A 20965-nucleotide genomic window follows, 5' to 3' on the forward strand; every position below is an offset into this window, starting at 1 on the left:
AACTAGCCAGCTGAATTAGGGGAGTTTGAATAATACACAATGGTTGGTAACAAGAAACTGACCTGTTTATTCAAGGATAAACACAAAATAGACAAAATTATACATGACAAACAGAAATGGCATCATTGAACTAGGGCTGGGCGATATGGCCTTTTTTTAATATTGCGATATTTTAAGGCCATACTGCGATACACAATATATATCTCGATATTTTGCCTCAGCCTTGAATGAACACTTGATGCATATAATCACAGCAGTATGATGATTCTATGTGTTTTGATTGATTGATTGAGACTTTTATTAGTAGGTTGCACAGTGAAGTACATATTCCGTACAATTGACCACTAAATGGTAACACCCGAATAAGTTTTTCAACTTGTTTAAGTCGGGGTCCACTTAAATTGATTCATGATACAGATATATACTATCAGATATATACTATCATCATAATACAGTCATCACACAAGATAATCACATTGAATTATTTACATTATTTATAATCCAGGGTGTGGAGGGGGGCGTCTGATGTAAGTGTCAAAAAGACAGCCAAAAGAGTTTGATATGAGAATAAATCTAAAGTTAAAATATAGGGTAGAAATGCACCCATTTGCAGGAAATGTAGTCTTGATTTTCAAAATGTTCTTTCAAGGCTTGCATGTCTACATTAAAACATTCTTCTTCATACTGCATTAATATATGCTACTTTTAAACTTTCATGCAGAGAAGGAAATCACAACTAAAAAAATCACTAATTTTTTCATACGGTGTTGATGTGGAAATTTTTGCCTCTGCATTTTGATGGTGTGGGCGTGTGGCACCGAATGGAGATAAGCGTCTCGACAGACGTCACAATATTTGAACAATGATGACGAAAACTGTTTTCTCTGTCGTGTCCGTGTGTCGAAAATTGTTATGCGCTTATTTTTTTATTTGATTTTGTGCGTGGCATAGATTTGCTATGCGCAGAGGACGCTTAAACAGTGCGCAATTGCACAGGCGAGCACTTTAGAGGGAGCGTTGCTCGCACGGCTGCGCTAGCATCACAGCTAACGTTAGCCATGCTGCTACCTCTCTGCTCGGGGTGGACGTATACGTATGTGACGTATGACGTGACAGTATGTGACGTATGACGTGACAGTATGTGACGTGTGTAAGAAGGTGCACTTGCTGTCCGTGAGAGGGCGACACAGGAAAGAGTGAGAAGAGCCTGTCGTGTAATGCCAGCAGCTAAAAGCAACTGTGTGAAGGTGTGCTGGAAAATGCGGAACGGCAATTACGGAGAAAAGTGGAATGTATTATTTAAATCGGTGCGTTGGAAAACACGGACCGGAGTTTTTTTTAAACTGGATCTGGATCGGCATTTTCCCATGCCTTGCCGATACGCAATTTTTGGCAAATATCGGCAGCCGATCCGATCCAAATATCGGATCGGGACATCCCTAATCACTACAACTGTCATTCGGCACCAGCTGCGATGGACAGGCCATGTAATTCGCATGCCAGACAGTCGCCTTCCAAAACAGATGTTGTACGGACAACTGACGGAAGGACAACGCACCCAAGGGGGGCAGAAGAAGCGGTATAACGATAACCTCAAAATCCACCTGAGGAAATGCTGCTTCAACCTCAACACCTGGGAGAAGGCTGCCCACTAGAGGGTTTTATGGAGCAGGATGGTCCATAAAGGCACAGCACAATTAGAAAAGGACCTCCACCGTGCCGTGGAAACCAAGAGGCAACAAAAAAAGGAGAGATCCACTACCAAAACAGCTCCTGAGACCACCACCACAACCACCACGACAATCACGCACATATGCCCCCATTGCAATAGAGTCTGTGGATCACGGATTGGCCTCTACAGCCACCTGATCACCCACAGATGACCAGACTCACCAACAGGAGGACTATCATACTCGCTTCGAGTGATCGCCAATGATGAGTACCGAATATGATTCATTAGTATCGCGGTACTATACTAATACCGGTATACCGTACAACCCTAATTGCCAGTCATAAAACTGAAACACAAATAGCTCACTTCTTTCTTTCTGTCAAAGTAACTAATAGTGACAAAAGTTGGAGACCCGTGATCCCCTACGAGTCACGTGACACTGTGACCAAGTCATAGGAAACGCCGTGTTTGCTTTTCTGGTTACGCCAGATGTTTAATGGTTTCCACACTGGTGACTTAAAGCCTCCTCACCTGTGTGTGACAGCGTGCCATGCTCATGTTTCTGTGGTCAGATGCAGTACTCTTAAAGTTCATGCCTATCTTCTGTACGTACGTCCATTGGCTTTTTCACCTCCTTGTGTTATTTATGAGCTCGCTGGCCAGGGGGAAAGAGCTGCCTTTCTCTGTGGTGCTCTGTTGGTCTCCGTGACATCCTCACAGCTGGTGGCAACAAATCAGTTTGAGAATACATCTATAGCAGAGGGGGGGAAAGCATCAAGCGGTGCTGAAGAAAAAGTACAGTATGTGGGCGAGGTTGTCAGCAGGAGAGGCAATCATTAGGAGCTGAGACAAAGATGGTCTATCCACCAAGATGATACATTTCTATTCAAGTGGGATGGAATATTTACTCTCACCGTCTTTTAGGTGTGTGTGGCTATCATACCTGCCAACCCCTCATCTGGTGTAAAAGTTTGGAGATGGATGAGAACAACCTCTATTTACTGACATTTTGAGATAACTATACCTTTTACAAAACCATCAAACGTTCTAAGAACGACTACGTTTTACACTGCAGGCCAAAGTGGACCAAATTAGATTTTTTTTTTTTAATCTGATTTTTTCAGCTGACTGTTTAGGTTACAAGTAGAGATGTCCGATATCCGATATTCCGATATAGTCCAACTCTTAATTACCGATTCCGATATCAACCGATAACGATATATACAGTCGTGGAATTCACACATTATTATGCCTAATTTTGTTGTGATGCCCCGCTGGATCCATTAAACAATGTAACAAGGTTTTCCAAAATAAATCAACTCAAGTTATGGAAAAAAAATGCCAACATGGCACTGCCATATTTATTATAGAAGTCACAAAGTGCATTATTTTTTTTTAACATGCCTCAAAACAGCAGCTTGGAATTTGGGACATGCTCTCCCTGAGAGAGCATTAGGAGGTTGAGGTGGGCGGGGTTGAGGTGGGAAGGGGTAGCGAGGGTGTATATTGTAGCGTCCCGGAAGAGTTAGTGCTGCAAGGGGTTCTGGGTATTTGTTCTGTTGTGTTTATGTTGTGTTACGGTGCGGATGTTCTCCCGACATGTGTTTGTCATTCTTGTTTGGTGTGGGTTCACAGTGTGGCGCATATTTGTAACAGTGTTAAAGTCGTTTATACGGCCACCCTCAGTGTGACCTGTATGGCTGTTGACCAAGTATGCTGACATTCACTTGTGTGTGTGAAAAGCCGTAGATATTATGTGACTGGGCCGGCACGCAAAAGCAGTGCCTTTAAGGTTTATTGGCGCTCTGTACTTCACCCTACGTCCATGTACACAGCGACGTTTTAAAAAGTCATAAATATTACTTTTTGAAACCGATACCGATAATTATGAAACCGATAATTTCCGATATTACATTTTAAAGCATTTATCGGCCGATAATATAAATCATGCCTTACTTTTTTTGTTGGGTTTAGTGATTATTGTTTCGGCATACTAGCGTTGTGAAAAAAAAATAAAAATAGCAACAACGGTGACATCCAAAACTTTTCGTAGACATGGTCTTTTCTCACTTATTTGCTCTTCATCTGTTTACCATTATATGTTCAGGGATTTGCATGCACGTTGCGCGGCCCATACATATATTTTTTTTCCAATTGTTGTATTTTCATCATCGTGAGAAGCCATAATTGAAATCGAACTTAAAATTTAAAAAATTGTACAGCCCTACTAGCTGTAAATGTCTAGTGGTTACCAAATACTTGAGGGTAGTTCTTAGTCTGTTGTACCCCTAAAGGTGCAATAATATACTTTTTTTGTTGGAGTGTTTTAGTCTCTTTAAATGTCTTGGAATGCAGCATTGGAAGTACTGCAGGGAAAACTGATACAGATGGAACTCTTTAGAGTGGCACTCTGACAGACACAGACCATGTACAAAATTAATTTCCCCCTTATTTCAGTCTCAGAATGTTTCGGAGTGAAAAATGACTCCAATATACACTGTGGTGACTGTGCGTAATCCGTGCACGCGGTAACTTCAGGACCGAAATTGAGATACAGTACATCTGGGAAACAGGTAACAGTGGTCTTGATGGAAGGATTGCCTGTAAAAAGATAGATGGCTGGATATTCAGGAGACAAAATTGAATTGCTGCAGAACTGTAGACAATGATAGAATTTGAGGTGGTTGTAATTCCAGAAGTGAGAACACTGGGGAGGACTGGGGGCTACGGAAAAAAGATAGAGATTGGGTGTTTAAGAGTGAGAGGCCTGAGAGTAATACAACAGGGATAATTAATGATTGGGACCGATAGCACCTGCTGTTTTTTTTAACCCTGTTCAGTATTGATGGTCCAGTGTGGCGAGAGGAATGGGATGTAGCTGCATGGCCCATCCTCCTGGGGTGTACGAACGTAGTAGTGGGGGGTTGAGACTGGGCCAGGTAAGTAGGAGGGAACTGCGACTCAGCAATCCATCTCAAATGTTGTTGTGCCCTACTCGTGCTGTTAATTCCAGTCCATTTCTCCCATTGGGAAAACTGGACAGTGATGGAAGATAGGAGGACGAGCTTCCTGAAATGCAAGGCCAACGTACATTGGTTTGCAGGACACGCTGGTTTTTGCCTGGTTAGGTACTCTTGGGAGCACGGTGTCAAAAAAAAAAAAACAACAGGAAAAACAATAGATCCAATTGTGACTGGGTCACACTGCTATCATTAATCCTCATTCTTTGGTTTTAAAGGCCTACTGAAATGCGATTTTCTTATTTAAACGGGGATAGCAGGTCCATTCTATGTGTCATCCTTGATCATTTCGCGATATTGCCATATTTTTGCTGAAAGGATTTAGTAGAGAACATCGACGATAAAGTGTGCAACTTTTGGTCACTGATAAAAAAGCCTTGCCTGTACCGGAAGTAGCAGACGATATGCGTGTGACGTCACAGGTTGTGGAGCTCCTCACATCTGCACATTGTTTACAATCATGGCCACCAGCAGCGAGAGCGATTCGGACCGAGAAAGCGACGATTTCCCCATTAATTTGAGCGGGGATGAAAGATTTGTGGATGAGGAAAGTGAGAGTGAAGGACTAGAGGGCAGTGGGAGCGATTCAGATAGGGAAGATGCTGTGAGAGGCGGGTGGGACCTGATATTCAGCTGGGAATGACTAAAACAGTAAATAAACACAAGACATATATATACTCTATTAGCCACAACACAACCAGGCTTATATTTAATATGCCACAAATTAATCCCGCATAACAAACACCTCCCCCCTCCCGTCCATATAACCCGCCAATACAACTCAAACACCTGCACAACACACTCAATCCCACAGCCCAAAGTACCGTTCACCTCCCCAAAGTTCATACAGCACATATATTTCCCCAAAGTCCCCAAAGTTACGTACGTGACATGCACATAGCGGCACGCACGTACAGGCAAGCGATCAAATGTTTGGAAGCCGCAGCTGCATGCGTACTCACGGTACCGCGTCTGCGCATCCAACTCAAAGTCCTCCTGGTAAGAGTCTCTGTTGTCCCAGTTCTCCACAGGCCAATGGTAAAGCTTGACTGTCATCTTTCGGGAATGTAAATAATGAAACACCGGCTGTGTTATCTGGCACAACAGTCAAGGGGTGCATTCTACGGCGGGGGTGCGTTATCCGGCACAACACCTGGCGCAATACACCGCTTCCCACCTACAGCTTTCTTCTTGGCTGTCTCCATTGTTCATTGAACAAATTGCAAAAGATTCACCAACACAAATGTCCAGAATACTGTGGAATTTTGCGATGAAAGCAGACGACTTAATAGCTGGCCACCATGCTGTCCCAAAATGTCCTCTACAATCCGTGACGTCACGTGCAGGCGTCATCATACCGAGACGTTTTCAGCAGGATATTTTGCGCGAAATTTAAAATTGCACTTTAGTAAGATAACCCGGCCGTTTTGGCATGTGTTGCAATGTTAAGATTTCATCATTGATATATAAGCTATCAGACTGCGTGGTCGGTAGTAGTGGGTTTCAGTAGGCCTTTAAATCTAACACAGACTGTGGAGAGAGGAATTTTTTAATTGTTAGTAGTAAATGTGAAAATGTATTTTATATGTGGGCGATTCTATTTCCGTGCTCTCCTCCGAGTCGGACAACACCCAATTCTGATTTACCACAGTGGTATTTTACCCTCCAGTGCCCCTGTTAGAGCAAATGGTGCCATGCTTGAGTTTATCGAGGTCATTGTTCCACAGGTGTGGGCAGCTGCTTGATCGGCTCAGGAGGTGCCTGCCTCTGAAGGCCTCCACAGAGACCTGACTTGATGGACCACATCAATAGGAAAACATATCCTTGGTCTCTGAAGTGGAACAGACTTCTATTAAGATTATCTTCGCTGGTTAAGCGTCTGGGGTGTGAACTCCGCCTGGCATGTACCGAACAGTCTAGAGCTTTCATACACAAGATTGTATTCGATTTTAATTCTGTCAATGGCACTTGATATCCCTTTGTCGTACGGCCTGAAAACACACATACTTTTCCCTGTTTCACAACATTTATCAGTGTATAGCTGCCAAAACCACAGTCCTACATTCTTTTATAACTCCTACTGGACTTGATCCAGTTGGCCGAGTATTGCAGCTCAATCCTCAGGCCTCGCAGCTGTCTCCAACTGATGTTGTGTTGGATGTTGTGACAGACTGCTGGTTAGACTCTTAGAGGGTCTGTGATCCAGTTTGCATTGAGACGTGTGAAAAGCACTCTTAATACCACCCCGCCGCCAACTGACGCCCACTAATTCCATTTCTCCTTTTGTCGGAGATGGGATTTATAAGCCCCCTTTTTGAAGGCTCAATTTAGCAGGAGTGTGACCACGGCTTGCTTAGCTACAGCCACATCAATGCTTTGGGCCTGCTACCTGAGTGGTCAATGTGGAGTCCTTGATTAGATTACCGATCTTTTTTGAGCATGAAGAAACAATCTGAGTCAATTTACACTTTGTGCGTGACAGAAGTAAAGATCACTGAGAATATTTTTTTCAATCAGACTGTGTAGTAGACACACACTCTGGCCTTACAGACTGGGCCTGATCTACTAAGATTCAAATACCACGCGCTAAATAGTGTGTGCAAACTATAACATTGTGTGTACTATTAGTGGGAGTGTTGCGTGTGATCCACTAGGATTTTGTGTAAAATTGATAAGTCTAAATTAGTGTGGACCGCCCTATTTAAATTACCGTATTTTTCGGACTATAAGTCGCAGTTTTTTTTCATAGTTTGGCCGGGGGTGCGACTTATACTCAGGAGCGACTTATGTGTGAAATTATTAACACATTAGCGTAAAATATCAAATAATATTATTTAGCTCATTCACGTAAGAGACTAGACGTATAAGATTTCATGGGATTTAGCGAATAGGAGTGACAGATTGTTTGGTAAACGTATAGCATGTTCTATATGTTATAGTTATTTGAATGACTCTTACCATAATATGTTACGTTAACATACCAGGCACGTTCTCAGTTGGTTATTTATGCCTCATATAACGTACACTTATTCAGCCTGTTGTTCACTATTCTTTATTTAATTTAAATTGCCTTTCAAATGTCTATTCTTGGTGTTGGCTTTTATCAAATAAATTTCCCCCAAAAATGCGATTTATACTCAATTGCGACTTATATATGTTTTTTTCCTTCTTTATTATGCATTTTCGGCAGGTGCGACTTATACTCCGAAAAATACGGTAGGTTTTTGCATGTTCTATGCGGTTTTCACCATGGAGACACTTATTTACTGCAAATTCGTATTATCATACCCCTATATTTGGCTATGTTTTGTAACATGCGGCAAACCTACAGTACACTGTTCCACTTTTTCTAGAAAATTTAGAAGCAGTCCCGCAGTGCACCTACAATGGAACCCACATTTTAGCATGTTGAAGGTGCGCTCTGTGAGTGTGCGCTGAAATGTTCCAGACGCAAAAAAATGCATATTTCAAGAAGTTTTTTTTTGATGTATATGAAAAAACGAACACCATGGAAAAAAACACTGACAGACACCAACATGTATCATTTGAATTTGTTTTAATCAGCCCCTTAAGTCATCCAGCAACTATAAAGTTATACAGTTATTTTGATATATGTTAACAAGCTTATGTAGGACGGAGCTGAAATGTGATTGCCACTTTTTTCAAAGCCATTTGTGCGCAACTGTCAGTTTGTACATCCTTTCTATAGGTACTAAAAAAACTCAGGCCGAAGAACAGTTTCAGTCTTGATAAATCACAGTGTGTGTGCTAAATAACTGTATTGGCATTTTCTCCTCCCAGTTATTGTGGGTGTTCTGATGACCAGTATATATTCTACATAGACAGACACGCCAAATGGATTGCGCTCCTTATTTAGCTCACTTAAGGGACTCAATCCTCAAAGCACAAGCTTCGTAGATCAACTTTTGCGTGTGCTATCAAGTTTGCATGTGTTTTAATTAGGGGTGTAACGGTACGTGTATTTGTATTGAACCGTTTCGGTACGGGGGTTTCGGTTCGGTTCGGAGGTGTACCGAACGAGTTTCCACACGAACATATTAAGTAGCCGCCTCCGCTTCCTTCTGCCTCTGTCTGTCAGTACTCTACACAGCACCCAGCATTGTCCCACCCACACAACTATCTGATTGGTTACATACAGAGCGGTAACAGCCAATCAGCAGTTTGTATTCAGAGCAGTAACAGCCAATCAGCGTTTAGCAGGTAAGCTTCAGGCAGCGGACTCTCCCCAAATTATAATAAACACCTCCCAGTCAAATACTAGTAACATCACTATGAGCCCGTTGACCTTCTAGAAATATAAACTGCAGCTCAGCTCGCTCGCAGTCCTGGCTTGAGGTGAAGGCTAATTCGCTTTTAGCGTAACATTAGCTCATTTTGCGGTGTGTGTGTGTGTGTGTGCGTGTGTGTGCGTGTGTGTGTGAGTGTGTGTGTGTGTGTGTGTGTGTGTGTGTGTGTGTGTTAGTGTTAAGGACAGCAAAGCCCTGTCTGTCTGTTATTTCACTTTACCTTTTTCTGTGTTGATTGAGCTGTGTTGAAGCAGCAAAAAAAGACATTATGTTAAATGAAGAGTTTCTGTCTCTGATAGTTGATATAATAATGTAAGTGCATCATTAAGCCTACATGAACTCCATGGTGTTCAGGGATGAATAGTCTCTCCTTTTGCTATTGTACTATTTTTTCAGCTATAGTTACAGTAATCATTAGTATTGCAGCAGCTTAGTTTTGAATGGCAGGGTCCCTGCTATCACATGTTGGTGAAAATATAACATTTACATAATAAAAATCAAGTACAGGCTTCCCAAATGCTGTAATAAATTAAGCATGATGAGTTGACTTGAAACTGTTTAATGTTGCACTTTTTATATGTAGAAGAAAAGTTTTGTCATTTTATTTAATCTGAGCAACAACTTGAGGCAGTTTAATCTGCCCACGTTAATTTGATTAACGTGGGCAGAATTATTATAGTGTTCCCAATGTTAAAAGGATAAAGCCATTGTTTACAAATTTGGTAAATAAATAACCAAAAAATTTACATTTTGTTGTTTTCTTACTGTACCGAAAATGAACCGAACCGTGACCTCTAAACCGAGGTACGTACCGAACCAAAATTTTTGTGTACCGTTACACCCCTAGTTTTAATTAAGGCTGTCAAAAACAACGAGTTAACTCATGCGATTAATCACAAAAAAATGGCATTAATCATGTACGCACTTAGATTAATTATGCAATTTATTTTGACCGTACAAGCTCTTCTACCTGTACCGCAATACGGTCAGTGATCAGATCAATGTATATGTCATTAAAAAAATGAGTGAGCAGACTCTGACCGGTGTGCCCGCTGGACAATTTCTCTCCAAAATACAGCCTGAAAGAGCTTTAGATAAAACTGTTACTGAGTTTTGTGCAAATAAATGACATGAATTCAACTAAAACGTTCCTGGAAGACATTCTGACAACAACATTGCATTTGTGTACAAATATTGGAGTCTTTATTCAATTATGCAAGAGAACAGTCAACTCTGATTAATTATGATGTAGCCAAATTCCAAAATGTGATTAATTTGATTAATGAAATGAATCATCTGACAGCCCTAGTTATAATACACACAAACCTTTAATAGAGTATCTGAGAAACAACTGAGCCCCGAGCAGATTGTTTTAGTTCCCCCAACTCACCCCATCTTATCACCTTAACTTCCTCGCCTTAGTGAATGTGGGAAGAGTGGCTAAGTTTCTTTTTTCCCAACTACTTGCCATTAAATCCTGCTTCGGGAAATGATTCAGATGAGTCTTTTCCGCGTCTCTTAGTTCTTGCTTCAGCTACCGCCGATGGTCGTAAACTTGGATTTATTCATTTGAGTCATGTATTTAATGAGAGACCTGCGTTTATGACTGCTCCAAAATATAGGCCAAGTGCTCTGCTGTATTCTACGTGGGTTTACCTTGTAACAAGACACACAGACTGTGACTGGCTGCCTGAGATAGATTCTGTAATGAGGACCGAAGAACAAACCAAACTACGGTCCGCCCCCATGCTTCCTTATTTCATTGATTTCATGCTTCATAGATTTTATATATTTAACCAACGGCTTCTATTGTAGCCTAATAAAGTCTTAGTCATACTTACTTTGTGCTCCCCTGACCTTTTTGCCCTCTCTCTACAAATTGTTTGCTTTGTGTAAAGCAGGGGTGTCAAACAAACGGATCCGGCCCGCGAACAGGTTTCATCCGGCCCGCGGGAGGAGTTAAGTATAAAAATGAGCGGACATTTTGGAGTGAAAGAAACTGCTGTTCTAAATGTGTCCACTAGATGTCGCAATAGCAATTATTGTATCTTTGTAGATGATCATACTTGCCAACCCTCTGGGAGACTCCCAAATTTCAGTGCCTCTCCCGAAAATCTCCCGGGACAACCATTCTCCCGAATTTCTCCCGATTTCCAGCCGGACTTAAGGCACGCCCCCTCCAGGTCCGTGCAGACCTGAGTGAGGACAGCCTGTCGTCACGTCCGCTTGGCCAACCAAAAAGTAACCACAGAACACTGTACCGTATAATGTTCTGTGGTTACTTTATGGTTGGCCAACGGTTTACGTTGTATTGCGCACCCTGACGGCAAGTGTGGGAGTCGGTTCTGAAGTATGAAGTAAAGAGACGTAACTTCGTCACCTCGCCTGGTTATTGACTCCAACCCAGAATATTACACTGCCCATACCTATGCTCCTTCAAAGGCTGTGCTACTGGCTGCAAAGCATTGCACTTTCAAATACAACAATGAGTAGAGGAGTGTTATGTATGTGTATAGGTGTAAATAAATGAACACTGAAATTCAAGTATTTATTTTATTTATATATATATATATATATAAGAAATACTTGACTTTCAGTGAATTCTAGCTATAAATATACTCCTCCCCCCTTAACCCCGGCCCCGCCCACCTCAACCCTCTCCAAATCTCCCGAATTTGGAGGTCTCAAGGTTGGCAAGTATGTAGATCAGGGGTTCCCAAACTACGTCCCGCGGGCCGGATACGGCCCCCCAGCGTCCAAAATCCGGCCCGCAGGAAGTCCCAAATAAAAAAATTAAAAAAATATTTTAATTTTTTTAATTTTTTAATTTTTAATTTTTTTTAATTTGTCTTTACTAGTTCATTTTCTACCGTCTCCTAGCCACTCAGGCAAATCATTTTGTCTAAAAATGCATTTTACCATCGATAATGTGACACGCAGCAAGTGCGCTCTTTAAGTCAATTAGTGCGCGAGGAATATATATGTATGAATACACACATATATATATATATATATATATATATATATATATATATATATATATATATATATAGTGCGGCCCCCCAATGCGGCCCCGGAGTCAAAAAGTTTGGGGACCCCTGATGTAGATGATGCTACATATGTAAAAAAAATAAACCACATGATGTTAGTGCACCAGTCGAGGAAAATTAGCAAAATATATGAATAACATCCTGTAATTAATAAAATAAAATAAAATAAAATTAAATTAAAAAATAATGTAGCTTCTGTATATACAGTATGTATATACTTCTGTATATATGTATATAGTATAATATTTAATATTTAAACAACACATTCAGAACATTCGTTCTCAGGACTGAACTGTGCACCTTACCTCCTTTTTGCATATTTGTAGACTGTCGCACTGATACTGGAGTTGCTTTTAATCTCTTTGTACCTGTGTATAGTGACAATAAAAGGCATTCTATTTTATTCTATTCTAATTTGATTTTGATATTATTTTTTTATCTGGCTATAATGAAAATGAACACCAATGAGTTGATTGATGAATATTGTCACATAATTTATTCAGAAAGTTTAAACAACGACACATAAAGATAGAATACTATTAACCGCAACATGTACCGTATTTTTCGGACTATAAGTCGCTCCGGAGTATAGGTCGCGCCGGCCGAAAATGCATAATAAAGAAGGGAAAAAAAACATATATAAGTCGCACTGGAGTATAAATCGCATTTTTTGGGGAAATTTATTTGATAAAACCCAACACCAAGAATAAACATTTGAAAGGCAATTTAAAATAAATAAAGAATAGTGAACAACAGGCTGAATAAGTGTACGTTATATGAGGCATAAATAACCAACTGAGAACGTGCCTGGTATGTTAACGTAACATATTATGGTAAGAGTCATTCAAATAACTATAACATATAGAACATGCTATACGTTTACCAAACAATCTGTCACTCCTAATCGCTAAATCCCACGAAATCTTATACGTCTAGTCTCTTACGTGAATGAGCTAAATAATATTATTTGATATTTTACGGTAATGTGTTAATAATTTCACACATAAGTCGCTCCTGAGTGTAAGTCGCACCCCCGGCCAAACTATGAAAAAAACTGCGACTTATAGTCCGAAAAATATGGTCAGTGTAATAAAAACCAAACAACATTATGATTTGTACATTCTCAGAATTTGCTTGTTCTATTTTTAAACAAAGAAAACAATCTGAAGTTGTCTTTATTTTTAAGTTATCGTGCCGTGATTTTACCAGTCCAGGCCCACTTGGAAGTACATTTTTCTCCATGTGGCCCCCTATCTAAAATGAGTTTGAAGCCCCTGGTGTAAAGCCTACATTTGTGGATGTGACCTAACGTCTTACACCATACCTTCCACTTTTACTTCGCTACAAAAGAGCGGTGAAAATATGTGAAAAATAATAATAATTAGGGATGTCCAATAATGGCTTTTTGCCGATATCCGATATTCCGATATAGTCCAACTCTTTAATTACCGATACCGATATCAACCGATATATACAGTTGTGGAATTAACACATTATTATGCCTAATTTGGACAACCAGGTATGGTGAAGATAAGGTACTTTTTAAAAATTTTTATAAAATAAAATAAGATAACTAAATTAAAAACATTTTCTTGAATAAAAAAGAAAGTAAAACAATATAAAAACAGTTACATAGAAACTAGTAATTAATGAAAATGAGTAAAATTAACTGTTAAAGGTTAGTACTATTAGTGGACCAGCAGCACGCACAATCATGTGTGCTTACAGACTGTATCCCTTGCAGACTGTATTGATATATATTGATATATAATGTAGGAACCAGAATATTAATAACATAAAGAAACAACCCTTTTGTGATAATGAGTGTGAATGGGGGAGGGAGGTTTTTTGGGTTGGTGCACTAATTGTAAGTGTATCTTCTGTTTTTTATGTTGATTTAATAAAAAATAAAATAAAAAAAACGATACCGATAATTTCCGATATTACATTTTAACGCATTTGTTAAAAAGATGTCCGATAATATCTAATAAAAATAATAATATTATATTTTTATCTGAATGTGTGCTGTACCATAAAATGTCCTTTTGTATTTGTCTTGAAGTGTCTTTAGAAAATGGTGGCCTTGACAAGTGAGCAATATCCTGGTGCCAGATAGTGTGTGATCGATAGCAACTGCAATGGTATCATCCATCTGAGATGCTGAAATACTGTACCTCCGAGCCGGCTCTCTTCCAAGGTGCTTCCTTGATCTATATTCCTGTTATTAAGGTCAGAGGTCACATTATAGCCCACATTGTGGAGCAATTTGGAGAGTTATTGTGTTCCCGCTGTGAAATATGAAGCATCAACAGAAATAGTGGTGCCACACGGGCCAGCCAAACACTACATGATGTCTGCGGTGTGAGGCTACTTTATTTGAAGCATTTATTACCATGTAATGCGTGTTGCTGCCCTGCCACCTGTCTGGAAGTTTTGTAGATGAACAGAATATGTTTAAGAAAACTCTTATGTTTGGACTCTCCTTTTTAATTTTTTCATTAACAATGTTGTCGATGTTTCTTAGAAAGCTGCCATTGTTACCGCTGCCAAGGAGGTGATGTTTTTTCTCTGTTTGTGAGCAGGATTATGCCAAAGCTACTTAACCCACTTCCTTTTGTGAACGGGTTGGTACGGGCCAAGGAAAAACCCGTTAACTTCGGTGCGGATCAGGGGTTCTGAATGAAAACTGCATGCATCTCAAACCCAACATTCAACCATACTCAGGAGGCTGGTATATATGAAAGGGTATTTCATACTTTACTGAACATTATTCTATTTCTTATTCTGTCATGCGCATTTAATGATTGGATGAAACAGATGGTTGAGCACTGTAGTTTTTTTGTTTTGTGTTTTTTTTTCACCCTGCAGACACGAATAACTTATTTCTTGCGTCATTTGGGCAGTTTGACAGGGGAGGAAATTAATTAATGTATGTAAAAATTTTCAATAATTTCCTAAATGTGTCATGGAATAATTAAAATTGAAATACATAAAAAAATATGTTTTAATAAGTTTGTTATTAATTTATTTAATGTACATTTATTCATTTAAAAAAATTTCGTGAAATTATTTCGTTATGTAATTAATTATTTCACAATTTAATTCATTATGTCATGATTTTATGATTTATTAAATTATTAAATTCACCCGGGTGGCAACATTTTTCAAATTTATTTCATTTTTCAAACTCAGCCCTCAAAGTCCTAACACCAGATTGGTTACCTAAACGGTAAATGGGTCGTACTTGTATAGCACTTTTCTACCTTTTTAAGGGACTCAAAGCACTTTGACACTATTTTCCACATTCACACACACATTCACACACTGATGGCACTTCCACATGTCTGTGGAGCCCCTTCTACCACAGAAGTACTAGTCGATATCCTGGTCTGAAAGGCCGAAAATAAATCATACAACTTCGATGAATTCTTTAACTTTAACTGCAACATGCTCTGGGTCAGCAGGTCTTGCGTCCACATACTCTGCAAGGTGTAAAATATCTACCCCCCCCAAAAATGTATAAGTATATAATTCTTAGTTGCCATATTTTGAAAGACTTCCAAAAGTTCCAGGATTCAGACCAAAGCAATCTTTGGAGGAGATTTGTATTAAATCATGAAACAATAGATTAAACAATTAAATAATTGTATATTTAAATCAATAATCAATTTATTCATTAGATATCTAAATAATTAAATGGACCTTTACAATAAATAAATAACACATACCGTATTTTTCGGACTATAAGTCGCAGTTTTTTTCATAGTTTTGGGTGCGACTTATACTCAGGAGCGACTTATGTGTGAAATGATTAACGCATTACCGTAAAATATCAAAAAATATTATTTAGCTCATTCACGTAAGAGACTAGACGTATAAGATTTCATGGGATTTAGCGATTAAGAGTGACAGATTGTTTGGTAAACGTATAGCATGTTCTATATGTTATAGTTATTTGAATGACTCTTACCATAATATGTTACGTTAACATACCAGGCACGTTCTCAGTTGGTTATTTATGCCTCATATAACGTACACTTATTCAGCCTGTTGTTCACTATTCTTTATTTATTTTAAATTGCCTTTCAAATGTCTATTCTTGGTGTTGGGTTTTATCAAATACATTTCCCCCAAAAATGCGACTTATACTCCAGTGCGACTTATATATGTTTTTTTTCCTTCTTTATTATGCATTTTCGGCAGGTGCAACTTATACTCCGGTGCGACTTATACTCCAGTGCGACTTATATAAGTTTTTTCCCTTCTTTATTATGCATTTTTGGCAGGTGCGACTTATACTCCGGTGCGACTTATACTCCAGTGCGACTTATATATGTTTTTTTCCTTCTTCATTATGCATTTTCGGCAGGTGCGACTTATACTCCGGTGCGACTTATATTCCGAACAATACGGTATATGGATTGCCAAATATAATGAATTAAAAACACATTTAGGTAATTATTTAAAAATGTATTGATTTATTGAATTTTGTCTCAATGAACCTCCATAGATGGATCATGGATGTAAGAAATATGGAAATGCATGGTCGACTATAAGGCATGAACCCGTAATGCTCAAACCAGATGCCGCTAAAAGAGCTCAAACTTTTCACTAGAAGTCCCTGGCTTTTGTTTTGGTCTAGACAACAGGGACACTGTATTTTTCATAGCTTTGCAAAACATATGCGTCTTCCTGCTCTACTTTTGATATTCTGAATATATAATTCCTTCATGTTTGTTAAAGCTTTCTTCATTTAAGCCATTACACTTCCACTCACTTGGGTGGATTTCCCCAAGTTTTTCATCATTGCTTTCCCACTATCTCAACATTATGTCAGCATAGTGCTGCTGCTGCACCCATGCGAGCAAAGCGGCGCCTGAGGCAGCGCAGGTGGTGGCAGCCAGGATGGTGGCTCCTCTGAAGCACATATGCACAGGAACACCCTTGGGAGGTGTGTTGGCCGCTGTATCGCTCACAGTGAAACGGCATTCAGGGATTGTTAGAGGTGTGTATGTGTGTGTGTGTCTATGTGTGTCTGCAAAATGTAACCAACCCTCCCTCTGCCAATGCGCTCTTACTCACAAAAGAAGCAATTTGACCAACTGTAAATCTGGACCCCGTACATTTAAGTATGTTCGATATCATTTTCAAACTCTTTTTGCGTTGTGCAAGAATACCTTCAATATGAAATGTGCAGTGAATGTCTGTCATTTTAACCTTTGTGCACGTTTAAGATTGACTATACACACTTACTCTTCGGATCCAAAGGGGACTTGCTCATATTAGTGTCATAAGTCAGCAATTAATTTATAGCTGTAGCCTATCCTAGCTGCACTTGGGTGGAAGGCGGAGTAGACCCTGGACAAGTCGCCACCTCATCACAGAAAAAGAACCACAACCAATTGCACATAATGTGCATATATATATATATATATATATATATATATATATATATATATATATATATATATATATATATATATATATATATATATATATATATATATATATATTAGGGCTGCAACTAACGATTAATTTGATAATCGATTAATCTGACGATTATTACTTCGATTAATCGATTAATAATCGGATAAAAGAGACAAACTACGTTTCTATCCTTTCCAGTATTTTATTGGAAAAAAAAACAGCATACTGGCACCATATTTATTTTGATTATTGTTTCTGATTATTGCAGTTTATAATTAAAGGTTTATTTAAAAAAATAAAATAAAAATAAAAATTTAAAAAATTGCCTCTGTGCATGCACATAGCATAGATCCAACGAATCGATGACTAAATTAGTCGGCAACTATTTTTATAATCGATTTTAATCGATTTATTTGATTAGTTGTTGCAGCCCTAATATATATATATATATATATATATATATATATATATATATATATATATATATATATATATATATATATACATATGTGTGTGTGTGTGTGTGTATACAGTACAGGCCAAAAGTTTGGACACACCTTCTCATTCAATGCGTTTTCTTTATTTTCATGATTATTTACATTGTAGATTGTCACTGAAGGCATCGAAACTAAGAATGAACACATGTGGAGTTATGTACTTAACGAAAAAAGGTGAAATAACTGAAAACATGTTTAATATTCTAGTTTCTTCAAAATATAGCCACCCTTTGCTCTCATTACTGCTTTGCACACTCTTAGCATTCTCTCGATGAGCTTCAAGAGGTAGTCATTTGAGATGGTTTTCACATAGTTTTGATGCCTTCAATGACAATCTACAATGTAAATAGTCATGCAAATTTAAAAAACGCATTGAAATGAGAAGGTGTGACCAAACTTTTGGCCTGTACTGTATATGTTAATGTATATATATATATACTGTATGCATATGTGTATATATATATATATATGTATATATGTGTATATGCATATGTATTTGTATATGTATATGTACAGTTATCTTCATAATAATAGCAGTGTGTTTAAAAAGGTGAGTAAACCTCAAAATTCTTCAAATAAATTGTATTTTAATGAACACAAATGCATTGGGGACACTGCACATTCTATTTCAAAGTCAGAAAATTAGAAAAAATTTATTTAATTTGACAATATTTTACAGAAAGTCAAAAAATATCAAACAGAAAAATAGCAGTGTTTACATCTTTTTTTTTTTTTACAAAACTCAAATGTACTGTATAAACTAAGAAAGGCTTGCAGATTCAACTTTCCTTAGAATTACTAACTATAATTTAGTTGGAAAACCACGGTTTCTGATAACTGCTTCACATCTGTGGCACATGGAGTCGACCGACTTCTTGCACCGGTCAACAGGTATTGCAGCCCAGGACAATTGTAGTACGTTCCACAATTCCTCTGCATTTCTTGCTTTTGCCTCATGAACAGCATTTTTTATGTCAGCCCACACGTTTTCAATGAGATTAAGGTACGGGGATTGTGCTGGCCACTCCATTACTTGAATTCTGTTTGTCTGGAACCATGATTTTGCTCGCTTGCTGGTGTGTTTGGGGTCATTGTCATGTTGAAACACCCATTTCAAGGGCACTTCTTCCAGTATTCTGATGTACTCAAACTGATCCATGATCCCTGGTATGCGATAAATAGGACCAACACCATAGTACGAGAAACATCCCCATATCATGATGCTTGCACCACCATGCTTCATCGTCTTCACTGTGTACTGGGGCTTGAATTCAATGTTTGCGTCTGACAAACGGTCTGTGGCCCTTAGACCCAAAAAGAACAATCTTACTCTCATCAGTCCCCAAATATTACGCCATTTCTTTTAATGTGTTCTTTGGCAAATTGTAACCGCTTGGCTTCACATAGACGTGGTCTGATCGTTACAGTACTCACAGGCCATCTTAGATCTTCTTTGATCCTCTTGGAGCTGATCATTGGCTGAGCCTTTGCCATTTTGGTTATTCTCCCATTCATTCCAATAGTCGTTTTTCTTTTTCTTCCTCGCCTCTTTGGTTTTGGCTGCCATTTTAAAGCGTTTGATATCATTTTAGCTGAACAGCCTATCATTTTCTGCACTTCTTTATAGGTTTTTGCCTCTTTTATTAAATTCTTAATCAAAGAACGCTCTTCTTCTGAACAGTGTCTTGAACGACCCATTTTACTCTGTTTTCCAAGGACAAATGCACAGCCAGCATTTGCAGCGTCAGTTGCCTTGATCCTTAAATAAGGGCCACTTGTTTAATAACTTTTTTTCACATAATCAATGACCTCACTAATTGAACTACGCACTGCTATTTTTTTTAACACGCCCCTTTCAGTAAATTATTCAGTTTCACAGAATCAGCAGCATGCACGTCATGCCTGTTGGGTCTGTTGGTTTTCTATACCTTTACTAAACATTCTAGAAACTTACTTGCAGTGTAAAAGTTGAAATTCTAACAAAAACAGTGATTTATCTTGCTAGTGATGTGGGACTGCTATTATTTTGAACACAACTGTATATGCATATGTATATATATGTATACATACTGTATGTATATGTATATATGTGTGTATGTATGTATATTTATATATGTGTATATATATATATGTATATTTCTATATGTATATATATTTGTTTGTTAGTTTTTTTGTTCTTTGTTTTTTTCTAATGATTAATAGCTTAACAATTTCAAATCTATCTATTTATGTAACATTTTTATTATTTTTTATGTTTTGAATATTTTATGGCTTTTTTGTAAAAAGAGTTTTTTATAATGGGAAAATAAATATTTGATGTCGGGTAATTACAGCTTGAATAATTCATGACAACATTGATTTTGATACAATAGACAAGTAATCAAAAATATATTTATTCAGTGTCTCCTGATCTAGAATGAGAGAGAAATTGGGCTGGACTTAGTTGAGTTTATTGAGTTCACTTACGTCGTTTATATATATATCTGCCATGTTATATATAACTCAAGATCTTTTTGATTGCGTATCAGCGGTTTAATGGCAGCTTAACTCATTTACGTTCATCAAAGAGCCGATAATTATGCTCACACTTTTCTGGGTCTATCTGGTGCTTAAGGGGCACAATTACACCAAAACTGTTTGTCAATCGGCAAGAATGAGATTCATTCGGTTTTCATAAAAAATGATAATAATATACCAGGATTATTGTGTGTTAAAAAAATATCAGTTATAGTACGAGTCAATGGGACTGAAAGAGTTATTTAGAGAAAGTGAGTATACTTTGTTTATATCCTATTCTAGCGATGTTGCAATCAAAAACACAATGCAATTAAAACAAAACAAAACTGTGGCAGTATTTCAGACCACAAACCTTCAAACTGAACAATCATATCAAATAGACTTAGACTTAGACTTAGAATTCCTTTTATTGTCATTCAAATTTGAACTTTAAGATAAGAATGACATTTTGTTGCATTAGCTTGTTGTAGTGCAG

The 20965-nt window shown here is 38.2% G+C and overlaps 1 protein-coding gene across 3 annotated transcripts in view; it reads left to right on the forward strand.

Moving 5' to 3' along the window:
• Positions 1 to 20965, forward strand: part of LOC133623169 (tetratricopeptide repeat protein 28-like) — a 632620-nt gene that overhangs the window by 228845 nt on the left and 382810 nt on the right. The gene's annotated exons all lie outside the window — the stretch shown is intronic.

The sequence above is a fragment of the Nerophis lumbriciformis genome, linkage group LG12 (assembly GCF_033978685.3).
Source record: "Nerophis lumbriciformis linkage group LG12, RoL_Nlum_v2.1, whole genome shotgun sequence".
NCBI lineage: Eukaryota > Metazoa > Chordata > Actinopteri > Syngnathiformes > Syngnathidae > Nerophis > Nerophis lumbriciformis.